At 36.2% G+C, this 27,454-nt stretch overlaps 1 protein-coding gene across 3 annotated transcripts in view; it reads left to right on the forward strand.

Moving 5' to 3' along the window:
- PAPPA2 (pappalysin 2) overlaps positions 1-27,454 on the forward strand; it is a 372,249-nt gene that overhangs the window by 57,916 nt on the left and 286,879 nt on the right. The window lies entirely within an intron of this gene.

Consider the following 27,454-nt stretch of genomic DNA (forward strand, 5'->3'; position numbering starts at 1 on the left):
TTGGGGGGAGATATGACTAGTCAGCATTTAATCTGTAAATGACCATGGGTTTTAGTGGACTTTAAGGTCACCATGAGTCACTAGTTTGTTATAGCAGTCAAAAAGTCTTATATGATATTGGACTACATTGAGAGAGATAGAGTATCCAAAGGCACTGTTCTCTACCCTGATCAGCCTGCATCTGGCACACTGTGCTCACTTTTGTGTGTCTCATTTTGGGAATAAAAAGGAAAACCTGGAGACTAAAGGAGGACTGCTAGACACTGAAGGGCATCAAAAAATGAGGATCAGTTGAAGGAATTGGGTATTTAGACCAGGGCAAGGAAAATTTAGGGGAGTACCCATAGCTCTCTTCCATAACCAGAAGGATCTGGGATTAGGCTTATTTTGTTTGACCCTAAAGGGTCAAACTAGGAGCATGAATGTTGCAACATAGATATAAGGAAAGACTTCCTAACAATTAAGAACAGACTAAAAGAGGAAGAGGGTGTCTCAGGAAATACTGAGAGCTCCCTAAGTAGATATATTTAAGCTAATAAAAAGATCCTTATTTTAGTAGGGGTTTTACTAGATTCCCTCTGAATCTAGTTGTGAAGTGTTCTCCCTCCCAAACTACCTTGTATTTAACTATTTCACTATATATTTATTTTATTTATATTCTCTTTACATTAATGATGTATACTCACTTTTATAAGTTGAATCCCTTACTAGAATGTCAGTTTTGATATGGAGGGAGTTTCCTTTTTTGGTAATTGTATCCCTAGCACCAAGAATAGAGTCTGAAATATTGTAGGCACTTAATGCTTAATTGATTGATTGATCTAAATGTACATTGAATGATAACATTAACATGTCCTGTAATTGATTTTCAAGAGATGATACCTTTTAAGGATCAAGTTACTTATTTTAAATTTAACTGAGCTTGTTTAAAAGAATATTAACTCTCCAACCCATCACATTGATCCTTGCAATAAATATATGTGGTTGAGGAAAACCAGTTCCTACATTTGCCATTCCCCCTTCCAAAGATGTACATATTCGTGTGTGTGTGTATATGTATCTGTTGTTGTTTGTCCTTATTTTTTAAATAAGACCATGACATCAGAGAGGTGAGGTCCTGAAAAGCACATGAATTGGATTCGAGAGAGAGGGGGGCTGTGCTAAGTCACCAGCATCACTTTGTCCTCCAGAGTCTTCTAGGCCTAGTAGCCAAATATGAATCAGAATGACTGAAGATGGCCTCAGATAGAAGACAATCAGGGTGAAGTGACTTACCTCAGTTTACACAGTTAGAAAGTATCAAGTGGGGCAGCTAGGTGGTGCAGTGGATAGAGCACCAGCCCTGGAGTCAGGAATAACTGAGTTCAAATCTGACCTCAGACATTTAATAATGACCTGGCTGTGTGGCCTTGGGCAAGCCACTTAACCCCATTCCCTAACAAAAAAAAAAACAACTAAAAAAAAGAAAGTATCAAGTGTCTGAGGTGGGATTTGAACTCAGGTCCTCCTGACTCCAGGGCTGGTACAATATCTACTTTGCCTTACATATATATTTTTATAGAGCTGATAAGCTTAATAGTCTTCTTCATCCTCTATCCTCCCACCTCCAAGTTCTCCTCAAAGGTCCTAAAGAGCCAAAAGAGAAATTAATTTCCCAAAAATTCCTATCCCGGAAGCAGCTAAGAGGATGAGATAAGCTAAAGAATACAACATCAAACATCTGTAATCCAGATGGGCATGCTATCAGGGGGCTAATATTTATCAGACTTTAGGCCACACAGGATATGTGAATTATAGACAGACTACCTGGCCAATTGTGAAGCACTACTTTGAGCTGCCAATATGACTAGTTACCGAGAAAGGGTGGTGGTGGTAGTGGAAGGTTCTTAGCAGCTCCACCCAGGGAGATTCCACCATGGACCAGGGACAAGAGAATAGGACACTCAAGGGAAAATGGAATCACAGGATCCAAGACCTTGATGAAGTCAGTTCTGGGAGCTGAGAAAGGAGAATCTTGGACACCCTAGGGAAAATGAGCTTTCCCTTCAGAACTTTTCTGATTCCTCTCAGACAATACTATTCTTTCCCTTAAAACAATGACAGAGAGAGATGAGGGTCTCTCTGTTGCTGGCTCTATGTCTCTTGCCTTTTTCTCTTCCTTTTCATTCTCTAAACTCTGCAGGGACCAGATCTGCAACTTGATGTTTGCCTTTCTTTGTTGGCTTCTGTGTCTCTGTCCTCTTCATTATAATGGGGGGGGGGAACATCATAAAATAAAAACAAATGACTAAGCAAGGCTTAACTGGGCCATCAATCACTGTCTCAGTCCAAGCTGCAAGGCAGACAATGGGTGTCGGGTGCATTTGTTTTGTAGAGTTATGTGGTGGGGCCTCTGTCTCTTGTGTGTCAGACTGACTCATTGTCTGTCTCTCTGAGTCCCTCTCTGCATCCTTTTCATGGTCTGCCTCTTCTCTTCAATGTTCCCAGTCAGGGTAGGCCGGTGTATAAGAGGCAGGACTTTGCGGGAGAGGGCTTGCTTCCCTCTGCAGGAGCTCAGATGTTCTGCTTAGAAGCAGATCCTGCAGGTAGGAGACAGTTCAAATCTCAGCAGCTGCATATTCAAAATGGGGGAGCATTTCCCTAGGAAACTGACAAGGCTGTGTGGACCTGTATGTGTGTATGTGTGTATGGGGGTATTTGTGTGTTTGTGTGTATATTTGTGTGTATGTGTGGTTTTTTGTATGTGTTTGTGTATATATTTGTGTTTGTATGTGTGTGTGTTTGTGTGTATGAGTGTGTGTATGTGATAGGGAGGGGAGTCGGTGGAGATGTTTGCTGCCCATAAGACCCCACTGGTACCTGGACTCTCAGGACCAGCTGGCCTCTCTACTCACCCATCCTTGTTGGCAGCTGGGCCAAGGGAACAGCTCAGCTGAGGCCTTGCACTGTCAGGGTCTGTTAACCATCATCCAGACTTCATTATAGGTTTCGTTTGAAGTTAGGATTGAAAGTTCCCCAAAGCCAAAAAAAACATGCTAGGGGGAAAATAAGCGCAAAGGGGTAGGAGAGGGCAAGAGAGGGAAGAGGGATGAGGTAGAGAAAGTGAAAAATTAGTAGCAAGGAAACCTCTCCATCTCTCCATCTGCAAATGGGTAAAAAAGAGTAAACTCTGGAAGGCAGTGACTCTCTTCTTTATGCTTCCTTCACCTGACTAAGGGAGCCAGGAGGAAGAAAAGCACCTTACCCACCTTGCAAATGAGTCAGGAATTCTTACTGGTCCAAAGGAAGGGGTGGTGCCCTTGCCCCTCCTTCCTTCTCTCCATTTCCCTCTTTCCTTTCTTAGCCAACTTCCCTTTTCCCAGCCCCAGTAGATCCCCAGGTCAGAAAACAAGTAAAATCAGCATTTCTTCCTACTCATCTGGCACACTCTTCTAGGTGAGTGGTTAGTAACTATTTCCACAGCTGCCATGATCTGTTTTTCTCCTTCTCCTCATCCCCCCCTTTTAAAAAAAAAAACATTCCCTACTCAATAGGATTGTGACAGAGCAGCAGAAACTATGACAATCAGGACTGAATTTAACATATCAGATTCAATAATCAAAGACTGGTCCCTTTTCATCTTGTAAACTTTAAAATGTTAGGATTAAAAATAACAGAAATTTAAGAAAAAACATGAAATTTATTCTCTGATTTACCATGAAATCTACAGATGAAGACCAAGATGACTCCTCATTGATTTTTGTGTTCTTTGTTTGTTTCTTTTTTTTTTTTTTGGTAAAGAAATGGGGTTAAGTGAGTTGCCCAAGGTCACACAACTAGGTAATTACTAAGTGTCTGAGACCTGATTTAAACTCAGATCCTCCTGACTGTAGAATTGGTGCTCTTTCCACTGTGCCATCTAGCCCCCTGTTCTTTGTTTATCTGTAAAATAAAGATAATAATACACCTACAGACCTGGGTTCTCATTAAGATATGATGAGATGAGATAACTAGGAGAGGGGATCATTTATCCAAAAACAAAGAAGAGGGAAATCATTAACCTCCTTGGTGGCCTATACAGATTGAACAATATTAAGCTTCCCAATTGCTCATCAAAGACTATATCATCCTTAGATAACACTATCTAATAATTTTTCTTTTCCTGAACTTTAAGCATTATGAGGCCAAGACAAGTTTTCCAACTTTCTAATCAATTATCTTTCTGAGTTTGTAATTAACATTTGGAGAGATAGAAATCTTGACTTTTTGAGTGATGTTTGTCCTTCCATCTCAAAGAAGATCATGATTTCAGGGGAGATGATGCCATGACAAACACACGAATTGGATTTGAGTGGAGGGGGGACTGCACTAAGTCACCAGCCTCACTTTCTTTTCCAGAGTCATTTGAGTCCAGCAACCAGATATGAATCAGGATGACTGGAGATGGCCCTGGATGTGAGGCAATCAGGGTTAAGTGATTTGCCCAAGGTTACACAATTAATGAGAGTCCAGTGTCTGAGGTTGGATTTGAACTCCTGTCCTCCAAGGCCAGCGCTCTCTCCACTTTGTCCTACCTACTGGCAAAAGGTGACTGTGAAGTGAAGAAACTGGCCTTTGTACCAGGAATGTAGTTTGAGGAAACTTATTGTACTTTGACAATCTAAAAGTCCTCCTCTTTCTCCCCCTCCCCAGCCCCTTTCCAGTCAAAATAAGTTATCAAAACAACTGGTCACCTAGCAAAGTGGGAGTCCTAGATTTGGGGGAATCATAGAAACTTGGTTCAAATTTTGCTTCTGATGTTCATTTCCTATCTTAGGCAATTCCCTGAACTTCTCAGAACTTTAGTCTCCTTTTCTACAAAATGAAAGGATTATAGAATTACAAAGAAATAAATTAATATTGAAATATTAACTATCACCATGCAGATATATACAACATATAAATGAATATGTACCTTTTCTTTGACCAAGAGAGCCTTTCAGCTCTAAATTTATAAACCTATAAACATATTTCTCCACCATTTAAAAATTTACAAAATGCTATCCTTGATCAGAATTTGGGATCTTTGAGGGTAGGGGTCATGTCTTTTGCCTCTTGCTTGGTATAGTGACTGGAACATTGTAAGTGCTAATGGGCTCACAAAAGGACCTTGAGTTAGAATGGTGCAGTGGGAAGAGGACTGGCTTTGAAATGAGTTCATATCCTAGTGCTGCTCCTTACTCTCTAGGTGACCTTAGAGGAGGTATTTCTTACCCGTGGGGCACAGTACTGCTAAATGGCTGGATTCTGTTAGATGGATGACTTTCTTGCTTAAAGTCTATCATCCTGAGGTAGGGAAGCAACTGGGTGATGCCATTAGCTCATAAAAGCACTGAATCTGGAGTCAGGAAGACCTAAGTTCAAACCCAACCTTTAAGACTAGCTGAGTGATTCTGCCACCCCAATATAGATGCATTGGTCAGGAATTGAACCTAGTCTCCCATGTGGGACTATAGTTAGGTTGGTACAGTGGATAGAGTACCTGGCCTTGGAGTCTGGAGAACTGGAGTTCTAATCCAGCCTCAGACACTTGACTTTTACTGTGTGACCTTGGACAAGTCATTTATCCCCAATTGCCTCCCATCCAGTCATTCTGATCCATATCTGGCCACTGGACTCAGATGACTCTGGAAGAGAAAGCGAGACTGGTATAGCACCCTCTCACTCAAATTCAATTCATCTGCTTGTCATGGTACCATCTCCCTGATGTTATGGTCTTCTTTGAGAATGAAGGACAAACATCATTGTCATCATTTCTATATTAGTCATGTTGTGAAAGAGGAATTAGAACTAAGGGGAAAAAGAGGCCTAAAACATTCACAATTAAATTTTGGTTTCTTCACTATTTTATATTAGTGGGTCCTTAGGTCTGGGTGATTTGACTCTTGACAGAGCACACCAAGGGAAGCATATTAATTGTCTAGATTCTGCCCCCAAACATTGCTGTTGTGATACAGGTAGTTAGCAAATGAGCAAAGTAGATCATGCTAATAGTTCACAATTATATAATACTTAAAAAGATTACTTTTCTTACAACTACTCCATAAGGCAGAAGATAATACAAAGGCTATCTTCCCTATTTTGAAGATGAGGAACATGAAGATCAGAGAGATTAAGTGATTTATCCAAAATCACAAAGTCAGTAAATGGCAGGGCCAGGTCTCCCAAATCTAGTATTTGTTCCATTGCATCCCACTGCCCCTCCATTTAATCTATTCAGATTTTGTGTGTTAACAGTGTAGTAAAGAGTATAAAAGCTCAGGAGGATGAAAAGAAGCAGTTAAGTGATAAGGAGAAGGGTATGTGGGATAGATAGAAGGCAATATTAGAAGCCGATTACTTCGATTTTAGGATAGGGTTTATAGGATGACTGCATTGACCACTGGTGAAATTTACACTGAATCTTGAAGAATGAATAGAATTTCTGTAGGTCTGGAGAATAAAAAGGTATATCAGGCAGATTTTTTGAGTGATCAATGCATTAATAGATCAAAGATTAAAAGTGTACCGCCTAGTTTAGTTTGCCTGGAAGACTGTGTTTTCTTGGAGAGACACGAAAAAATCAGTGTCATTCCTGGTCCATCTCAGCCTCTCTCCTCTCTCTCCTTCCACCAGTCATGGGATCATGAATCTAGAGCTGGGAAAAACTTAGCAGTCATAACACAGTAGCCAAAGTTACTCTTTCTATACATAAGTAAACTCAGGTCCAAGGAGGTTAATTGACTCACCTGAAGTCACAAAGGTAGTTTACTCCTGTCAATTGTAGGATTTAGTTCCCCCCGCCCCGCATTGTACCATGTTCTCTCCTTGTAGAGAATTTGACTATTCACTTCTCAAGGAAGATTTTTGCCAACTAAGGTTGTACTACATTAGAGTATTGCTAGCACCTTCTTCCAGTCAGCAAATGCAGTACTTCAGTATTATGGTGATGTGTGCATGTTATAGCCACAGTCCTACAATACTTCCTAAATTACACATGTGATCAAAGTATTAAAATGGTGAGTTCCATTTCATATTTGTTGAATGTGATATGCAAGCAGGGCATGCAGGTGGAGATTGAGTTAAAGGTACTGGGTTGTTTACATATGTATGGTATGCAAGAGGAACAGTGGGCCAAGGCAAGTATGTGTAATACATTGGCAGGATAAAACTTAAAATGTTTTTCGATTTTGCCCAGGAGAAGGAATTTCTCATTAAGTTGAAACTTTCCTTATCCCTAGATAACCTTTCCTCTCCTATTCTCGATCCATGGCCCATTTTCTATGGACCTTGGAACACAAGGAATTAGTGAAAGGTCTTTTTTTCTGCCTCTGTTTTTGGAAAAAAACCAACAAAGCTAACTATCTATCTGTGATGATAGTTTGAAATCATTGATATGACTGGACACTTTTCCCAGATGGGCCTGAACAATCAGTCCCATCTTTCTAAAAATTTAATTTCTAGTCATTGTTTTGGTTTCTTTTTGGTATCTATATACAATAAATGATCAAAACCCCATATTAAGTGGGAATATGAGACTTGATGCATCATACAATCAAGGCTCAAAATGCTCTCATCAGGGTCCATTCTAGAGAAAAAAATCAACATGATGAATTTTAATTATTTTAAAATAAGAAATTTTATTGAAATTTAATTTTTTAAAACCAAATATAGACAATGCAGGATGTGTGTGTATGTGTGTGTGTGTGTGTGTGTGTGTGTGTGTGTGTGTGTGTGTGTGAGAGAGAGAGAGAGAGAGAGAGTGAGAGAGAGAGAGAGAGAGAGAGAGATGGTTTTTCAGCTTTTTCTGTTAAAAAGATAAGTGTGATATAGCAGCAGAAGTACGTTAATATAATTTTTGTTTAATTAGCTAATTTGATGAATCCATAATTTAACCACAAACTGAATAATGTCCTCTTCCCCTAAGAAATTTTTCTGTCCATAAATCTTTCAGGGGACCTCAATTATTTTAATATCCAGGGAATACAAATATAGACCTGGACTTTCTATTTTCTCTCATTTTCATTATATGGCAAACCTATTTTCAATTCCAGGTTTATATATCACAGAATTTAAGAGTTAAATGGTTATTTCAAAGGCCATTAGTTCAAATTATATCTAAGAAAGAAACTATCTTACTTCTCCTTAACAATTGGCCAACTGTCCTTTATTTGAAATTTTCCAGTGAAAGGGATTACTGTGACTTCCTACCACTCCAGAAAGCCCATGCCATGTTTGGATGACTCTCAATATATAACCTTGACAATATATGTTATGTCTTTTTTTTTCACATACAAATCTTGTTGGTCATATTCTATGACATATTTAAGCCAAGTATATATTTTTATATTGCTTTTTAAAATTCTTATAAATTTGATTTTTCTGGGATTGTAATGCTATTTGATTTATAGCCATATTATACTTAGGGGAATATAGCATCAACTAATATTTATATATCACCTTTAAGTTTACAAAATATTTAAAAACAAATATTTTCTCATGAATATTAATTAGTGGTCTTTTTTGTAGCAGTGACAAATTTCATATTATTAAAAACATTGCACCTGATTTCCTTCTCTTATTCAAATTTGAAGCCAGAATTTTGTTCATTCACAACAAGATGGCATAGTGAAAAGAACATTGGCTTTTATCAGAAGACATGGGTTCAAATTCTACTCCTGACACTATTGGTGTGACCTTAGGCATTTCATCTCTTTGTGCTTCCTTATTTGTAAAATAGTGGCATTGGACTTGATAACCTTTGATATCCCTTACAACCATAGATATAGATCTATGACAATACGTATATGAATTCATGGACTAACATTTTTACTTGTGAGGCATAGTGGACATCATATATATTTTTCTTTTATCTATCTTTTTTCATTTCTTTAGATTCCATTAAGAAAACTTTGAACTATTGTTGGACTTTGTGAAATTAGTGCAATGCTCTGTTTAAAAAAAACATTTGGTGAATTTTAATATCAATAGTGTTTCTTTTGTTTGGAGTCTAAATAGGGTATTTTACATGGAAGTGTTGAAGACATTAAATAAATAGTCTCTTTCCATGAGATATAATAGGTAATGAACTATGCAATAGATCATGAAATATTCATGAAATAGTTGCAGAAATAGGAAACACACTACAGAAAATTCAGAGAACAGTGTCTAGAATGGTGAGGCTGTGAGGGGTTTGGAAACAATTTAATATGAAGCACACATAAAGGTAATCAAAATGCTTAGTTTGCAGATTTGTTTAGTCAGTTTTTTGTAATGATGCTAATGATACTGACAAATAATTACTTTTCTTATGATTCCCATTTAACAATTACTGGATTGATAATTCTTACTTTTATGATTCCCATTTAACAATTACTGGATTGATAATTCTTACTTATCTCTTAAAATTTTTCAAAGTCTGAAAGAGGAACATTTCTATCACCTACAGAAATTGTTTTACTACTTAGGTCTTTTTGCCATTCTGTTGGTTTTCATTTACAGTTTTCCTTTAAGATTCTGTGTGAATTGTATCTCTTAACATTTCCACTATAAATGAAACCAGATGATATTAAGGAAGGCGAATAGATTCTCCTTAGAGAGGCAAATGCTAACTTGGAGAAATTGGCACTCTAAATGTCTGATCCTTGTCCAATGACCAAAGAAGTACTAATGTACAGTATTATGTGCTCTTTCAAAACAATCTTTTAATAAATATACAAGTGAAAGCACCATGTAAGCCTATTGCTGTGGGCCTATTTTCAGTACTGAATACAAGGACTTCTTTTGCAAACTCTTTGGTTAGGTGACATTCCAAAAGCATATTGAAACCTTGAGAAGTCCAATGGGTAGGAAATCATTGCTATGTGAAAGATCCAATGACTCAGATTGAATTATCCATGCCTTTCCTGCAAGTCTGCCAGGGATAAGGCCTCATAGTCCAATTGATATGTTGATTTTCAGTTATGAGGAACCTTAAGGGCCATGAAGTCTAACCTCTACTTGAAAATAATCCCTTCTGCAACATACCTTATAAGTAGTCATTTAACCTCTGTTCAAATTCCTCTAGTGAAGGGTTGAAAATCAGAACCTGACTAGTCCTTTTCACATTTATACTTCTATAATTTTTAGGAAATTCCCTCTCCCCCCATACCAAGCCTCATTGCTCCTAGTTATATTTATTTGGTTCATGGTTGGGATCCCCAGAAAAATTTCTTTTAGGGTGATTGCACACCATTTCTTTTGGCAACTGACTTAAGGAGTAACATATGAAGCCCAATTTTAAAATGAAAAAAAAAGTGAGGAGGACATGCCCCCATGCTTCAGTGTAATTTATATGGAAGAGGAGAGATTGGGAAATGGATCATTCCAAGAATGAATGGGCATAAAAATTCCTATTCTTCTTCCAAAACGGCGTTAAGACAGGAAAGTCCTTCTTTGATGGTGAAAATTAAGAATTCATTTCAGGGTTAAGACAGGACATGAAAAAAACACACAAAGGAATGAGTTGGATAAAAGAAAAGAGGGAGTCAGGAGGAAGAAAAGGGCTTAAGTAGAGAGGCAATTTCATATTCAGATTATTTGTCCAATTGTGAACTATTTTCTTAAATTACCAGGGTTTAATGAGAGACAAATGGAGATCAGACAATGTCCTGCTTTGTCATGTGAAGTCCACTTTAGTTAATTTCCTAAAAGTTTGAGGATCACCCTTAATTTAGCCATTTATTTAAGGTTGTGAATCATTCATAGACTTTTGCATTACCTCCACCTCAAGAAACTCTTGTTAGTTGTTTTCATTTATCAAGTATGAAAACTAGAAAAGCAAGACAAAATCTAAGCAAATGTTTTGGGAATTATTTCATTACAGATTTAAACCTCTTCTTCTATTTTGGCCAAGGGTCTCCTGAGTGCCCAGGAAGAGTGCCAGCAAGCTTGGGCTTAATATTAAACCATAATTCAGGCCACTTCCTAATTTACTGCCATTTAAGGAACTCTCAAAGTTAAATTAAACTTTATGGGAGACACCTGTTCTTCCAAACACATGGTATTCCATTTTGCTGTCTCTATGTCTTTATGGTAACTACCTTCTGTGCCTGGAATGTACTCTGTTCTCACCAATGTTTCTTGGAATCCCTGGTTTCCTTCAAAACTCAGCTTGAGCATCACCATCTTTAAGACGATTGCTCTTGGAGAAAACATTCTGGGTTATCCCAGGTGCTAGTATACCACTTTCAAAATTTACTTTGGATTTATAGTGTATCTATTCTGTGTGTATATATGTATATATATATATATATATATATATATATACATACACACACATACATATATATATGCATATGTATATGTATATGCGTGTTCATGTTGGCACTCCATTCAAATAAAAACTCAAAGGCAGGGTTATTTTACTTTTTTTCTTTATTTCCCCAGATTTTGGCAAAGTGTAGTTACTGGCTACTTGAGTTCTGTTCTGCCTGTGAGAGATCATTATTCACAGTTGGGAAAGCAAGGGTGGAAATAAAACAAAAATTTACTAAAAAGGTTTACAAGACATAGGAAGGGACAGGTAGAGGGAGAGATAAAAGAACAGCTAAGCAGCATTGACTGGGTCATGGTCAGAAGACTGTGACCCTGAACTGGGGTTCAACCCAGGTTTTTATGTCTTGCCTCTCATCCCTTTCTCTTACTGGACTAAGACTTAGGTAGAGGGTAAAGCCTAAGGAGATCAGGATAGAAATTTTACATTAAACAATGAATGGATGGTAATAGGGATCTCCACCCAACTGAGCAGATTACAAATTGTTACTGTTACAATCATAATCCTCTACTTCTAGTCAATTTACATCTCCACCCAATTTCTACACTCACAATTCTCTTCATCTTTCCCCTGCAGCAGTAGTACTGGCACAATAGAAAATGCTCAATAAATGGGTATCCAGTGATAATTAATGGAAAAGTATCTGAAATTTTGACCTTTTATTTAGAGTTTTAAGATTTATTTTGACTATATAGATGTGTCAGAGGCAGGTAGATTGTGCAGTTGATCTAAGTACTGATCCAGGAAGCCTGGTACATATCCAACCTCTGACTCATATTAGTTGTGTGACCTTGGGCAAGACTCTTAATCTTTCTTGGCCATTTCTTCAAATATAAAAAAAGGTAATGTAAGTCAACCACAGCACAAATCTCTATGGGTTGTTGTGAGAATCAAATAAGGTAATATTTGTAAAGTGCGTAGCACATTACCTGGTAGTGCTATATAAATGCTACCTGTTATTACTTCAGCTGTTACTAATGCTCCTACTATACTACTTAGGAGCTACCCATTGTTGGCCAGCAAGGCAATACAATTCTTCTCTTCCCTCCCTTTCCCTCTGCTTTATCTTTCTCCCTTTTTATGCATTACTTTTTGTCCATTAAAATATTTACCTCTTTAGGGCAAGGATAGTCTTGTTTGCTTAGTTTTTGAATCCCCAACACTTAATACAGTACCTAGAACTTGCTGAATGCTTAATGCATGTTTTTTTCACTCATTTATTCATTCAGATTTTGAAAAAAAGATATATCCATAAAAAATTCTAGTTTATTTATTTCTTCAGCTAAGTCTGAATATAGATGATTAAGGAAACATATCTGGGGGTATTCTACTCAAAGGAAGATATAATTTGGATTGCCAAAACTTGGTAAGCTATAAAAGGATTTAATTGTCCAACAATAGACCCCAGACCAAGTCTCATTGTTTGGGTCCTTTCATGTATTATTTCTCACATTGTGACTTTGAGGATTTTTTTTTAATTTTCATGTTTTTCTAAGGAGACCTATAACTTTTGTTATTTCTATGTGTTATATCTTTGAGACAAGGTTCACTTGTATAGACAATGTTTTCTTTTATTAAAATTGCTCTTTGCTTCTTTTTTCCCCCCTAGATTTTCTTTCATATTGCCCAATAAGTTGATTTTGTTAGTTTGTTTTCTTGGAGACATTTCCACTTCATTATGGATTCAAGATTTTCTGTGTCAATTATTTGTGGTGAAGAGGCTATAAGTTCTGGTTTTGTTATTCTTTGTTTGATCATGAACCACTCAAGAACATAAATTCCATCCCCTCTTTAAAGGTCTTCTATCTTACCAAGTATTGGTTCAATTTCCTTTTTCCTGAAATATTTGCTCATTTATTTGAAATTCAATCAGATGTACTGGTGAACAACTTCCCTTTTGTTTTAATATAGTTCTTGCTGATTTATCTGTGTTCAAGAGTTTTTTAAAAAGACAACTATATTCTTCTTTCTAATAGCCTTCATAATTTGGCAGTATTTTCCTTATATTTCATTATTACTCTCTTTCTGATTCCTTCCTTTTTTTTTTTGATGACATAACCCCAGAGATTTGAACCTAAAAGCTCTGTCTTAGCCTTCCCTTATGAAAATGAGGATAATAATAAAAGCATTTAACTTTCAGGATTATTGTTAGGATAAAATGAGATAATATTTAAATGACAATATTGACTAAAATGGAATGATATTTAAAATTTTTAAACTTTTGTAAAATTTTTAAATTATGTAAATGCCAGATGATGATGATGATGATGTTGATGATGATTGCAATACCTGAACAAATGGTCACTGGTTCTCTATTTAAATATCATGAGGGTGAAACCAATGCTTTATGAGATTGTCTATTCAGTTTGTTTCCAGACAGTTTTATTTGTTAATATGTCTTCCTTATATCGATTATTCTATTTGCCTGCCTTTCTATATAGTAGTCTTTATTTTGTTCTATGATAAACAGAATTTATTTGAAAATCCTTCCTAGAGGTCTTTTCTTTAAATGTTCCTGTTCCCTGTTGTGGCTTGAGCTTTCTCTTTTATTTAGGTTAAAGATCTCATGAAAATAACTTGAACCTGTTTTGTACCTTAGTCATAGTCCCAAATCAAATTCATTCCATTAATGAATACTTTGAATCCCATAGCCCTCCTTAGGAAATGGAAATAGCTAACAGCATGTTGGTATAGGGAATTGTTGTGAAGGCCAGTAATATACACTCCTAGCAATTCATTTGAAAGTCCTCAATAATGATTTTTTTTCTTTAATAAATAAGGGAAGAGGGTGGCTAGGTGGTGCAGTGGATAAAGCACCAGCCCTGGAGTCAGGAGTACCTGGGTTCAAATCCAGGCTCAGACACTTAATAATTACCTAGCTGTGTGGCCTTGGGCAAGCCACTTAACCCCATTTGCCTTGCAAAAGCCTAAAAAATAAACAAATAAATAAATAAATAAGGGAACTAATTAAGTGTTCTCTTGAAATGTTATTGGAAAGTTAGGCAGTGTAGACCTGCGTTCAGTTTCAGTCTTAGACACTTACTTGTTGTATGACTCCAGGAAAACCACTTAACTCAGTTTGCCTCAATTTCTTCATCTGTAAAATGAGCTAGAGAAGGATTTTGGCAGACCACTTTGTTAAGAAAAACCCAAATGGAGTCACAAAAAGTTGGATGTGACTAAAATTACTGAGCAAAAACAAAAAAGCATTATTGGAATTCTGTTGACATCTCTAAAAGAAAACAAACAGCTTCTTAGAATACTCTCTAAATTAAAACCCAAGATCTACTTATTTCCTTATTTTCCTCCTGGAATTGTCCATTTCACCTCTGGGAATACATCATCTAATATTATGATAAAAGTCAATGGAAAAAATGTGATTCAATTTTACAGAAATTCACTTTATAAATAGCCTTTTATGGTTGCATTCACTTCACAAAGTGAACTATGATTTTATTCAACATAAATGTTTGCATTTTATATTTGAAAAAATTCTCATCTGGTAGCCATTGTTGATTTCCACTCCCCACTCCCCAACCTCCTTGAATTTTTCCTTTGAGAGAAAACTTTTCTAGAAAATATTCCTGACTTCTAGCTCCAGAGTTATGATCTGCTAAGTCACAGATTGGTTGCAATATCACTAAGAAAATATTCTCCACTGCCTACAAATGAAATCATAGACATTATGCATATACATATACATTTATTTTTTCCTTCCTTCCTTCCTTCCTTCCTTCCTTCCTTCCTTCCTTCCTTCCTTCCTTCCTTCCTTCCTTCCTCAAACTTTTCATTTCAGTGGGAATCTGCAAAAGGGGTTATGCACATGTAAGAAATCAAGCCAGAGATGAGACATAGAAATAACCTGAGGTGGGGGGTGGATGGGGGGGGGGGGGGGGTCTGAGTCTGCTTTTCTAGTCTTCACAAGAGGTTGTTTCTAGACTGGTGCTGCCTCCCCAGGTACTCTATATTGACTGACTAGGTTGGATGCAAATACCTTTTTCCAGGCCAATAGCCTTCATCCTTATCCCTAGATTTCAACAGTTTTCTAATTAATTTAGTATAAAATATTAAATTCAAAAAACTACTTAGGGAAAAAAATACTTAAATTGTTTCTGACAAAGCCAATTTCTTATAAGGGTAGGTTACAATTTAATCTGAAACTGAAGAAAGGACCAAGTGGATGGCATTGATTTCTCACTGGCACAGTTCTGACATCCACCCTGTTCTGTTAGTAGGGAGGTCTACTGGGATCTGTTGCCTGTTTGTAGTAACTGCATATAAATGAAATTCAAATTCTTTCCAGGAAACATTTTACTCCTTGCTTCACTCTCACTCTTAAAAAAAATGTAATTAAAGGCATTTTCTAGAAGATATGAAGGCTTCAGTTAGAACAATTCCTTCATTTGACATGTAACAACATTTTCTTGTCATTTTTATTGATCAAATCACTTGAATTAAAAAAATGTTCAAGTTAACACTGAATAGCAGTGGTAGAATTAGGAAGCAGAAAAGTCCCAAGGGAAATAAGGCAAGAGACTCAATCCTCCCACCCCTTTCTCCACCCACAATACTCTAGTGTAGTGGCCTTTCAAAATGTCTCAAAGTACAAAGGACAGATTGAAATAGCCTTGACCTTGGAAGGGTGGGGCAGGAATGGGGAAGGTGCTATATTTTACATCCAGGATATGTATATTGACCTGAGATTTTATAGATCCTAGGGCAGGGGGTAGGGGGGGAGTTTGAGGATTTCAGAGTAGTCTAAAGTTTAAAATTCAATCTAAGTGACACTCAATATGACTCCTCCTGTTTTAAAATGGACATCCAGTTCTGTCCTAGAATGGACAGGATTTCACTTCCACCTAAATTCAGTAATTATTGAACAATACTTATTTCCCATGAGCCCTGGGGTGCTTTTGGACCTTCTCCATCCTGATAACTTTTTGGATAGGGACATAACTGAGGTTTATAGAGGTTAAGTGAGCTACTCAGTTTTACATAACTAATAAATGTCTGAGATAGAATCTGAACTTCTTTTCCTGATTTCTTTTTTTAAAATTTTAACAGTAATTTCCCCCCAGTTACATGTTAGAGATAGGTTTCAATGTTTATTTTTGTAAAATTTTCTCCTTCCCTACTTTCCCCTCCCCAAGACAGCAAGCAATCTGATAGAGGTTATACACATATGCACAATTATATTAAACATATTTTCATGTTAGTCATGTTGTGAAAAAAAAAGAATTGGAACAAAATGGAAAAACTACAAGAAAGAAAAAACAAAAACAAATAAAAATAGTGAAAATAGTGTGTTTTGATCTGCATTCAGACTCCGTACCTCTTTCTCTGGATGTGGATGAGATTTTCTATCACAATTTAGAATTGTCTTTGATCACTGTATTGTTGAGAAGAGCTGAGTCTGTTACAGCTGATCATAACACAGTGTTGCTGTTTCTGTATATTGTTCTCCTGATCTGGCTGGGCTACTTTCCCATTTTTTCCCATTAATTTCCTGGATATTCTTGACCTTTTGTTCTTCTAGATGAATTCTGTTATTATATTTTTCTGCTCTACAAAATAAAATTTTGGCAATTTGATAGCATGACTAAGTAGATTAATTCAGGTAGAATTGTCATTTTTATTATACTAGTTTGTTCTACCCATGAACAATTTGTATCTTCCCAATTTTTTTTTATTTTATTTGTGTGAAAAGTATTTTCTAATTGTGTTGATATAGATCCTGAGTTTGTCTTGCAGGTAGATTCCCAGATATTTTATATTGTCTATAATTATTTTTAAATATCTCTTGTTGCTGGACTTTCTTGGTAATATATAGAAATGCTGATGACATGTGGGTTTGTTTTTCATCCTGCAACTATGCTAAAATTGATAATTGCTTCAAAACTCATCTTGATTTCAAGGACTACCCTCTTTCCACCGTAATATCTGTGATGGTTCTTGGAGAAACTGATATTGTTAATAAATTAGAAAATTATAGAGGGTGAAGTCAGAAAGAGATGTGATATCATGACTGGGATGCTTTGAAACTAGTTAAGGTGGGGACTGCTATACTGTGTTCAGAGTATGTATTAGATTCACTAATTTGGGAGTAGATCTGCCAGATCTCATGTGTTTTTCAAGCTTCAGCTAATACTTTCCAGGGTTCTTGCTGATGCTGACTCAGAACTAAATTCTTCAATGAAAATAGGGAAGATTAAGAGAGGAAATGATACAAGAAGGTGAAGCTGGGGTCTCCCAGTCCTATCAGTATATAAATAATTTACTGTATACTTCACTGATTAGTGATCTCATACATATTGTATACTTCACTGATTAGTGATCTCATTCATATTGTATACTTCACTGATTAGTGATCTCATACATATTGATATTTCTGATAGACAGCAAAGCTACCTGAATGTAGGGATATTTTGTGTCTTGTACCACAAAGGAAGTACTTAATAAATCCGTGTTGGTGGATTCATTCTTTCATTAGTACAGATGATTCCCAACTCTCTACTTAACTACACCTTTCATGAGTTTCTATGCTTAAAATAATTCACAACCTTCTGCTTCATCTTTTTCTTCCCAAATCCTCTTCTATTTCAAAAATTCCTTTTTCATGGAAGAAACTACCATCCTTCCAGGGTCTCAGATTCATAATATCAGTTCGATCCTGGATTCCTGCTTTTCCTATACACCACATATCCAACCACTTGCAAATTCTTTTCATTCCTACCTTCATAACACATTTCACACTGAATTCCTTCTCTCTACTCACACAGCAACCATCTCATGTCAGACCCTCATTAATTCTCATCTAGATTATGGCAGATGTCTCCTAACTGGGGTCTCATCCCAAGTCTTTCCTCCTTCCAATCTATCCTATGTACTGTCATTCCCTCACTCACCTTTTGTGGCTCCTTATTGCTCTAGGATAACATATAGCTTCCTCTTTTTAATTTGAAAAGCCCTCTATAGGTAAACTCCCTGTCCTTTATTCTGAAATTCAGCCAATGTGTCCTTTTATCTCTCTCACAGGATAATTTGCCCCTTTCTGGAAATCAGTCCCTTCACCTTTATTTCTTTAAGATTCATCTCAAGTATCATCTTCTGCATTAAGATTTTTTTGATGGCCCCAACTACTACTAGTGCCTTTCCTCCAAACTACCTTATATTTATTGTTGTTCGGTCATATCTTGTTGCTCTTTAGTCATATCTTACTCTTTGTGACCCTATTTGAAGATTTCTTGGTAGAAATACTGGAATGGTTTACAATTTCCTTCCACAGTATATTTGACAGATAAGGAAACTGAGGCAAAGAGAATTAAGTGATTTTCCCAGAGTGAAATAGCTAGTAAGTTTCTGAGACCAGATTAGATTTGAACTTAGAAAGAAGAGTCTTCCTTACTTTAAGCTCAGTTCTCTTTCCCACTGTACCATCTACCTTGTATATATTTGTATTTTATTCACTTGATATATGTTGTATATATCTATATCTATATCTATATCTATATCTATATCTATATCTATATCTATTTATAAACACTTGCTTCCTCCATTGGAATGTGAGTTCCTTGTGAAGGGAAAGGAATAAGCATTTATTTTGCATTATGCTAAGAATTTACAGATATTATTTCATTTTATTCTCACAACAACCTTGGGAGGTAGGTGAGGAAACTTAGGAGAAAGAAGTTAGTTGATTTGCTCAGGGCCATGCAGTTCATAAGTGTTTGAGATTAGATCTGAACTCATATATTCTCCACTCCAGATTCAATTCTCTATTCACCAAATCACCTAGGTTCTAGGTAAGAAGGAATTGTTTTTTCTTTGTACTTTAATTCCCACTGCCTAGGAGAGGGGGTGGCATAGAGTAGCTGCTTAATAAATATTTTTTGGGTGATTGAAATTTCTCTATACTGGTCCTTGTACAACTGTAAGCTCTGTCTTTGGGCTCATATTCAAAAGTTTATGAGCAGTACTAGACCTTGAATAACTAGGTGGCACAAGGTATAGAGTGCACAGTCTGGAGTTAGGAAGACTCATCTTCCTAGGTTAAAAATTTGACTTCAGATAATTAGCAACTAATTTTCACTTAATCTTGTTTGTCTCAGTTTCCTCATCTGTAAAATGATCTGGAGAAAATGAGAAAATGACAAATCCCTTCTATTTCTTTGCCAAGAAAACTCCAAATGGGAGTTAGATACGATTGAAAAAAACCTGAACAATAACAGAGCTTTAGTTCCATTGGCATAGCTTTCAAGAACCATCTTGTTTATGTATATGAGTATCTATTTATTTACATTTTGTTTTCCCCACTGTAAAGTAAGTTCATTGAAGGCAAGAATAGTTTTTAGTTTTCTTCTTAGCACTAAGGACAGTTCCTGACTCATAGCAAACTCTTAATAAACTTGGTTGATTAATTGAACAATCCATGTTTACCTCCACGACACAGTGGATGTTGACTGGCATACAAATGAAATAAAATAATCTTCAAGACAATTAACTTTCCTCATTATCATATATAATTATAAGGCTTTCTGAAGAAATCTTTTACTATTTCCAAGATGCTGTCTTCATCCTATCTTTTCATTTGGATTCTCCTTTGAACCAACCCCTCTTAGCTGTGGGTTCAGAGTGTATTTAATGTCCAGAGAGAGGCAATCATATGTTGATCCTGATGATTCATTACTGACTGTATGGATAATTGGGGAGGTTGTGTCAGCTGAAAGGATATAGACCCAAACAATTCCAATGAGAGGCAAAGTCAAACTCTATTATAGTCAGAATGAAAAAAGAGGCAGTCTGTTTCATCTGGGACTTACTGAGGACACACTTGCTGACTGTGCTCCTTTTTCTGGTTGGCAAGTGGAAAGGAGGTTCCTTTCTCCCTCCCTTCACTCTTTCTCATCTGGATTAGATTCAATGATTTTAAAAAAAATAAATTTATTTATTTTTCAAACTATAGCTAATGATAGCTTTCAACAATCTTTTTTTTTGTACAGTTTTGAGTTCTATATTTTTCTCCCTTCTATCACTTCCTCTCCCCTTGACAGAGAGCAATCTAATATAGATATATTATATAGATTTATATACACATATATATATATCCACATACATACATGCATACATATATCTATAATATATATGTAAATAAAACTATGTGAAACTTATTTCCATATTAATCATGTTATGGAAGGAGAATCAGAACAAAAAGAAAAATATAAGAAGTAAAAAATACAACATAAAACAAATTTTAAAAAATTAAAAATATTAACCTCTGGTCTGCATTCAGCCTCCAAAGATTTTTTCCTCTGGATGTAGATGGTATTTTCCATCACAAGTCCTTTAGAATTGTATTTTATTATTGTACTGCTGAGAAGGGCAAGTCTATCATAGTTGATCATCACACACTGTTGCTATTTATATGTACATGGTTCTTCTGGCTCTGTTTACTTCATTCAGCATCAGTTAATGCCAGTCTTTCCAGGATTTTATGAAGTTTGACTGCTTATGATTTCTTACAGGACAATAGTAATTCATCACATTAATTTACCATAATTTGTTCAACCATTCTCCAATTGATGGGTACCCCCTCAATTTCTACTACAAACAAACCATTAAAAATATTTGAACTTGTGGGCTTTTTATTTTTTCTTATGTTCTCTTAGGGATACAGATCTAGTAGTTATATTGCTATATCAAATAATATTACAATTTTATTGCCTTTTGTGCATAGTTCCAAAATGCTCTACAGAAAAGTTGGATCAGTTTATAACTCCACCCATAGTGCATTAGTGACCCAGTTTTCTCACATTTTCTCCAACATTGTTCATATTCCGTTTTTGTCATATTTGCTAATCTGACAGGTATGAGTTATTAACTCAGAGCTGTTTTAATTTGCATTTCTCTAATCAATAATGATTTAGAGGATTTTTATATGACTATTGATAACTTTAATTTCTTCATCTGAGAACTATTTGTATCCTTTGACCATTTATCAATTGAGGAATGACTTGTATTCTTATAAATTTGACTCGGTTTTCTATATATTTTAGAAATGAGTCCTTTTTCAGAAATACCATTTTACAACTTACTGCATTCCTTTTAATCTTGGTTGCATTGGTTTTATTTATGCAAAAACTTGGATTCAATGATTTGTAAGGCTTCCACTATCTCTAAAACAATGGCCCAATGACTTCATTTGTACATTAGTTTCCTCATCTACAAAGTGGATATAATAATAATTAAACTGCCTGTCTTACAAGGTTTTTATAAGAAAAACGTTATAAATGTGAAAGGATTACAAAAATGTTATCAAATAGCAAGGTCAGGAATGCAGGACTTCTATTTACAAGTCCAGTCATTGAAATATTCTGGATAAACTCAAACTCAATTTTAAGATACCTGATTAATCACCTAATATGTGACCTTCCTTCTCAAAGATGACCATGACAATAGGGAGGTGATGCCATGACAAACAAAGGAATTTGAGTAGTATACCAAGTCACCAGCCTCACTTTCTTCTGCAGAGGCATTTGGGTACAGGTTCTAGATATGAATCTGGACAACTGGAGATGGCCCTATATATGAGGCAGTCAAGATTAAGTGACTTGTTCAAGATCACACCTTTAGTAACTGTCAAGTGTCTGAGGTTGGATTTGAACTCAGATCCTCTTGACTTCAGGGCTGTACCATCTAGTTGATCTTTTGTGCATAGCATTGGAGATGTAAAGACCCCAGCAAGGCACCTCTTTCCCTGAAGGAGTTTAGTTTATATTCTACTGGGCGATACAGTATGACTACAAGAGGTATAGACAGGGACATAATTAGGGTGGGATGACTAGCCTTTTGCCTCAGTGTGCCAGAATTTAGAGGATACAAGTAATTGTAGCCTTTTAATAAACAAGGGACAATTGAGTACTTAAGGTCTGGGTGCTTTCTATCCCCAACTTGCCACTTTGCAGTAGCCACAACCTAGAGAGATGCCTAAAGAACTGCTCCTCTTTAAGCCTCATTCCTCCTCTCCCTACAGTCTTCCTAAGTATATTTACTTAGCCTTGTCTAGTCCTCAGTGTATCAGGTCCTCGATAGTATTTATGTAGTATTTTTTTCCTGGTTAGGTCTTTGAATAGAACACAAGTAAAGTAAGAGAGAGGGAGGGAGAGGGAAAGGGAGAGGGAGAGGGAGAGGGAGAGGGAGAGGGAGAGGGAGAGGGAGAGGGAGAGGGAGAGGGAGAGGGGGAGAGAGAGAGAGAGAGAGAGAGAGAGAGAGAGAGAGAGAGAGAGAGAGAGAGAGAGAGAGAGAGAGAGAGAGAGAGAGCTCATTGGAAGAATTCAGAGAATGTTTCATAGGGGAGTAATTTGGAAAATAGTGAATAATATAGTTCAGCTAGAATACAAAATTGTGTGAAGGGGGGTATTATGAAAAGAATAGCAAGGTCAATAGAGGTCAATAGACAGAATCAGTTTGAGAAACAGAGCTTAAATTCTATGCTAAGGAATTTAGTTCCATATTTTACAGAAAAGGGAGTCACTAAAGGATTGTGAGCAGAAGACTGAAATGATCAGACTTGTGTCTTAGCTTGGCACATGTGTAGAAGATAAATCAAAATTGGAGAGAGAACATAAGTAACAAGCCTCCCTCTAATCCAGATAAGAGGTGGCAAGAGCCTGCACTAGTATGGTGACCATATGAGTGCTGAGATAGAAGGAAATGAATGTGAGAAGAGTGAGAGGTTAGAATTGATGTGACTGGATGTTGGAATTTAAGTGGAAATAGTTTCCTTTGTAGACAGAGCTCCCTCTGCTAATGCAAGTAAGACCTCTGTGCAGTTTCACGGATTTTCCACTACAACTAGAATTCCATCACTTCTCAAATTTTCCTCCTTTCTTCCCTGCTTTTTTTAAAAAACTTCTTAGAGAATTTAGATTATCCCTTAATACTTGCTCTTCCCTTTCTTGATGATCCCCACTTTATTTTGTATATACAGGAGAACCCCAGTTTATGAATTTAATTCATTCCAAGATTCTGTTTATCGTGCAATTTATCCATATTTCAAAGTGAATTTTCATGTAGGAAATGATGTAATGTTGGATGATAGGTACCACATCCCCAAAAACATTCATATAAAAATTTTCAAAGCTGTCCAGCTTTTCTTTGCTTCCTTGCTGATTTTCTTTTGCTTTCTGTTGTGCCCTTTGGAGGGAAAGCTTTGACAAATTTGTACAATATACTAAAAAGTAGAAGCATCACCTTGCCAACAAAAGTCTGTATAGTTAAAGCCATGGTTCCCTTTATCTTCCTAGGCTACCATGTCATATCTTCACCATTTCCAAACCAGGCCACTATTCACATCTCTAGTACCACTCTTTCTCCCCCTTTATGCATTACTTTTTGTCCATTAAAATATTTACCTCTTTAGGGCAAGGATAGTCTTGTTTGCTTATTTTTTGAATCCCCAACACTTAATACAGTACCTTGAACTTTCTGAATGCTTAATGCATGTTTTTTTCACTCATTTATTCATTTAGATTTTGAAAAAAAATATATCCATAAAACATTCTAGTTTATTTATTTCTTCAGCTAAGTCTGAATATAGATGATTAAGGAAAAGTCTGAAGCTTCATCCCATTAAGAACTCAGGAAAAACTTATTTCTATTGTGGAAGATGGAGGGACATATCAAGTGATGATAAAAACAGTTGAGCAATTTCTTTCCATAATCTGCCTCACAGGATTATTAGTGGTCAGCTACTACACTGTTTTAGTCTTATCCTTTGCTTCAGAGGACTGAAGCTCCCATGGTGACAGTTTGGATAAGATTGCAATACACAAATTGCTTAATTTCAGTTTAGGTAAATGCAGAACTATATTAGAAACAGTGGGGTGTGGGAATGCATGCATCCCGATTACTGGCCCAGAACTGTAATTATTGCAACAGAGGTTTGAAATAAAACTAACAAAATGGCAATGATGTTGACTACTTCAATAAAGAAAGTTTCCCAACTTCCCAGCCTCAAATGGTTCTAAAAAAGCAATTCCATCTAGATTCAAGGCTTCTTGTTCACTGGCAACAGAAAAGTAGGCACCTTTGATTGGTTATGCCAACTTATCTGTCATGTGCTATGTTCCCTTACAGTCTTTTCAACACCATAATCAATTCCAGGCCTTAACTGTAGCTTCTCTCCAAAAGTTTCATGAGAACAATTCCCGGATGTGTTGTTAGATATTTTGGCTGTGGCTAAGGTAGAGTGACGATCACCTTCTGGAACAAGGAGGCAATTTCCTGATTAAAGACATTATTTTTATGAGTAGATAACTTATGTTTATGGCATCTGAAATAGCTTAAATTCTTCAGATGGTTGCTCTTTTTGGATATCTCAAATCTAGTTCATCCTCCCCCCCTAAGACTTGAGAAATTTGATAGGCTTGAAAATGTAAAGCACAGAGATCTCCTGACATTAAAACTTCCCATCAGAGTACCCCATTATTTGGGCTCTGTAATGGCATATGGGACAGGGAACCAGTACTTGATATCACTCTTAGATGCTTGTAGACAAGCATGTCATCCTAAGCACTGAGCAGATGATTTCCACCCTGAAAAGTGGAAAATTAATTAGGGGTGGAGACTCAGAAGAGAACTCATGATTAAAGGAGGAAGCTGTGGTGCTTTTGGATGAAAATTCAAAGGCTGTTTATCCATTGGTGGTTAATAATGTTCTTTACATGGTAATCTTTTCTTTCTTTTGAATGTTATTTTATTTTTTCAATTACATGTAAAGATAATTTTCAGCATTCATTTTTTGTAAGTTTTTGAGAAATTTTTTCTACCTCCCTCCCTTTGCTTTCCCCCTTCCCAACACAGTGGGTAATCTGATAGAGTATACATGGATAATCATGTTTAACATATTTCTATAGTAGTCAAATTGTGAAAGAAGAATCAGAACTAAAGTGGAAAAACTATTAGAAAAATCAAAAAACAAAACAAGTTTTAAAAAAGTAAAAATAGTATGCTTTGGCCTGCTTTCAAACTCCATAGATTTTTTTTGTTTGCTTGTTTTTGATTTTTTTTTTGCAAGGCAGTGGGATTAAGTGGCTTGCCCAAGGTCACACAGTTAGGTCATTATTAAGTCTGAGATCAAATTTGAACTCAGGTCCTCCTAACTCCAGGGTCAGTGCTCTATCCACTGTACAACCTTTTCTCTGGATGTGGATGACATTTTTATCACAAGTCTTTTAGAATTGTCCTTGATTACTGAATTACTGAGAGGAACTAAATCCATCAAAGTAGATCATCACACAATGTTGTTAATGTATACAGTGTTCTCCTTGTTCTGCTCTCTTCACTCAGCATCAGTTCATACAAACCTTTCCAGGCTTTTCTGAATTTTACGAGCTCATGATTTTTTCTAGAACATACCACAATACATAGGACATACCAATAATAATCCATCATATCCACCATAATTTTTTCAGTTATTCCCCAATTGATGGACATCCTCTCATTTTCCAATTAATTGCAACTACAACTATTGCTGCTAAAGAGCTGTTAAAAATATTTCTATACTTGTGGATCTTTTTTCCCTTTTTTATGATCTCTTTGGGATAGAGAACTAATAGCAGTATTGCTGGATCAAAGGGTATGCACAATTTTATTTCCCTTTGAGTACAGTTTCATATTGCTCTCCAGAATGGTTGGATCAATTCACACCTTCAATAGCTGTGTATTAGTGTCTAAGTTTTCTCACATCCCTTCCAACATTGATCATTTCCCTTTTTGGGGGTTGTTAGCCAATCTGATAGGTGTGAGGTGTTAATTTATCTTAAATTTCTGATAAGTGTGAGTGTACATTTTAAATTCTTGAATTTCATATGTAATTCTGTGATTTTACTTCATGGTGACACAGCAGACAATGGGCTTTATATTCATTGCAATGGTTGCACAGGCTTGAAAGTTAATTTTAATTAATCAATTAACCAACCAGCTAACCCATAAGTATTTATAAAATGTTTATTACACTCTAGGCAATATGGAACACAAAGAAAAAAATCAAATTTTCATTTCCTCTAAGAAGTTTACTTTCTATAAGGAAAGGCTACTTGTAGATTTGAAAATATATACAAAATGACTATAAAGATAATTGGATAAATGAAAGAAAGGTGCATAGATGCTTTTAATCACCCAAAAGTGTCTTGGAATGATATCATAGAACACTTTTTCTCCCGTGATGAAGTGAAAGAAGTAATGAAGCAATAGATCAATAACAATATTGTAGAAATAGAAGGGCCCGAGGAAGCATTGAAAGTCATATCATTTATAACTATGCCAAAGTTTGAACATGTATTATGCAGGCCATAGATAGCAAAAGTGATGCTTGAATTTCCAATTATGCTCTTTTCTTTCTTCACTGGAATGCTTGACCAAGTGTTCCTGTAAATTTATCCTCTTAATAAGAAAGTCAGCATCAAAATTCAAGACTGTGGTAGCATTGTTTCCCCCCAAAAATCACTGGACTTGGAATCAAGAGGCCTAGCTTTTAGTTGTGTCTAACACTAAAACAGTCCTTGATATGTATGTCTCTGATCCAGTCTGTCCTTTAAATTCTCTGAATCTCAGTTCTTTCATTGATAAGATCAAACTACTGAATTATGTGATCTCTGAGCTTGCTTTGGCAGTTTTGTGAAGTCTAGGAAAAAAAGAGTTTCCATGAAACTTGTAACAGTTCTTGGCAAAAGATATTCAGAATGGAAGGTGCTGAGTTCAGAATATCCTCACTGAATGAAGATTCTTAATACTACTCTGATAGAGGCAGCAGGGACATTAGTGACTAGTTGGTGGTAAACTGGGGAGAGGATGATGATTACCTTAGCATAGATCACATAGATTAAAAATTAGCAGATCTATTAATAAGCTTCAAGCACTCAATTTGTACCTGTGACACTGTGAGCAGTATTGGTTAAGAAGAAAAACAAAAACTATTTTTGTCCTGAAGGACTCCATTCCAGGGACTCCCTTCCAGTGGTAGAATTAACGTTTGTCCACAGATAAAGCTAGCGAGGTCACAGATATATAGCTAGTTAGACAAACTGACAGACAGATAGATCTTAGACATAGATAGATGATAGCTCAAATAGAGAGTGAGTAGAC

The sequence above is a fragment of the Macrotis lagotis genome, chromosome 2, assembly GCF_037893015.1.
Source record: "Macrotis lagotis isolate mMagLag1 chromosome 2, bilby.v1.9.chrom.fasta, whole genome shotgun sequence".
Lineage (NCBI taxonomy): Eukaryota > Metazoa > Chordata > Mammalia > Peramelemorphia > Peramelidae > Macrotis > Macrotis lagotis.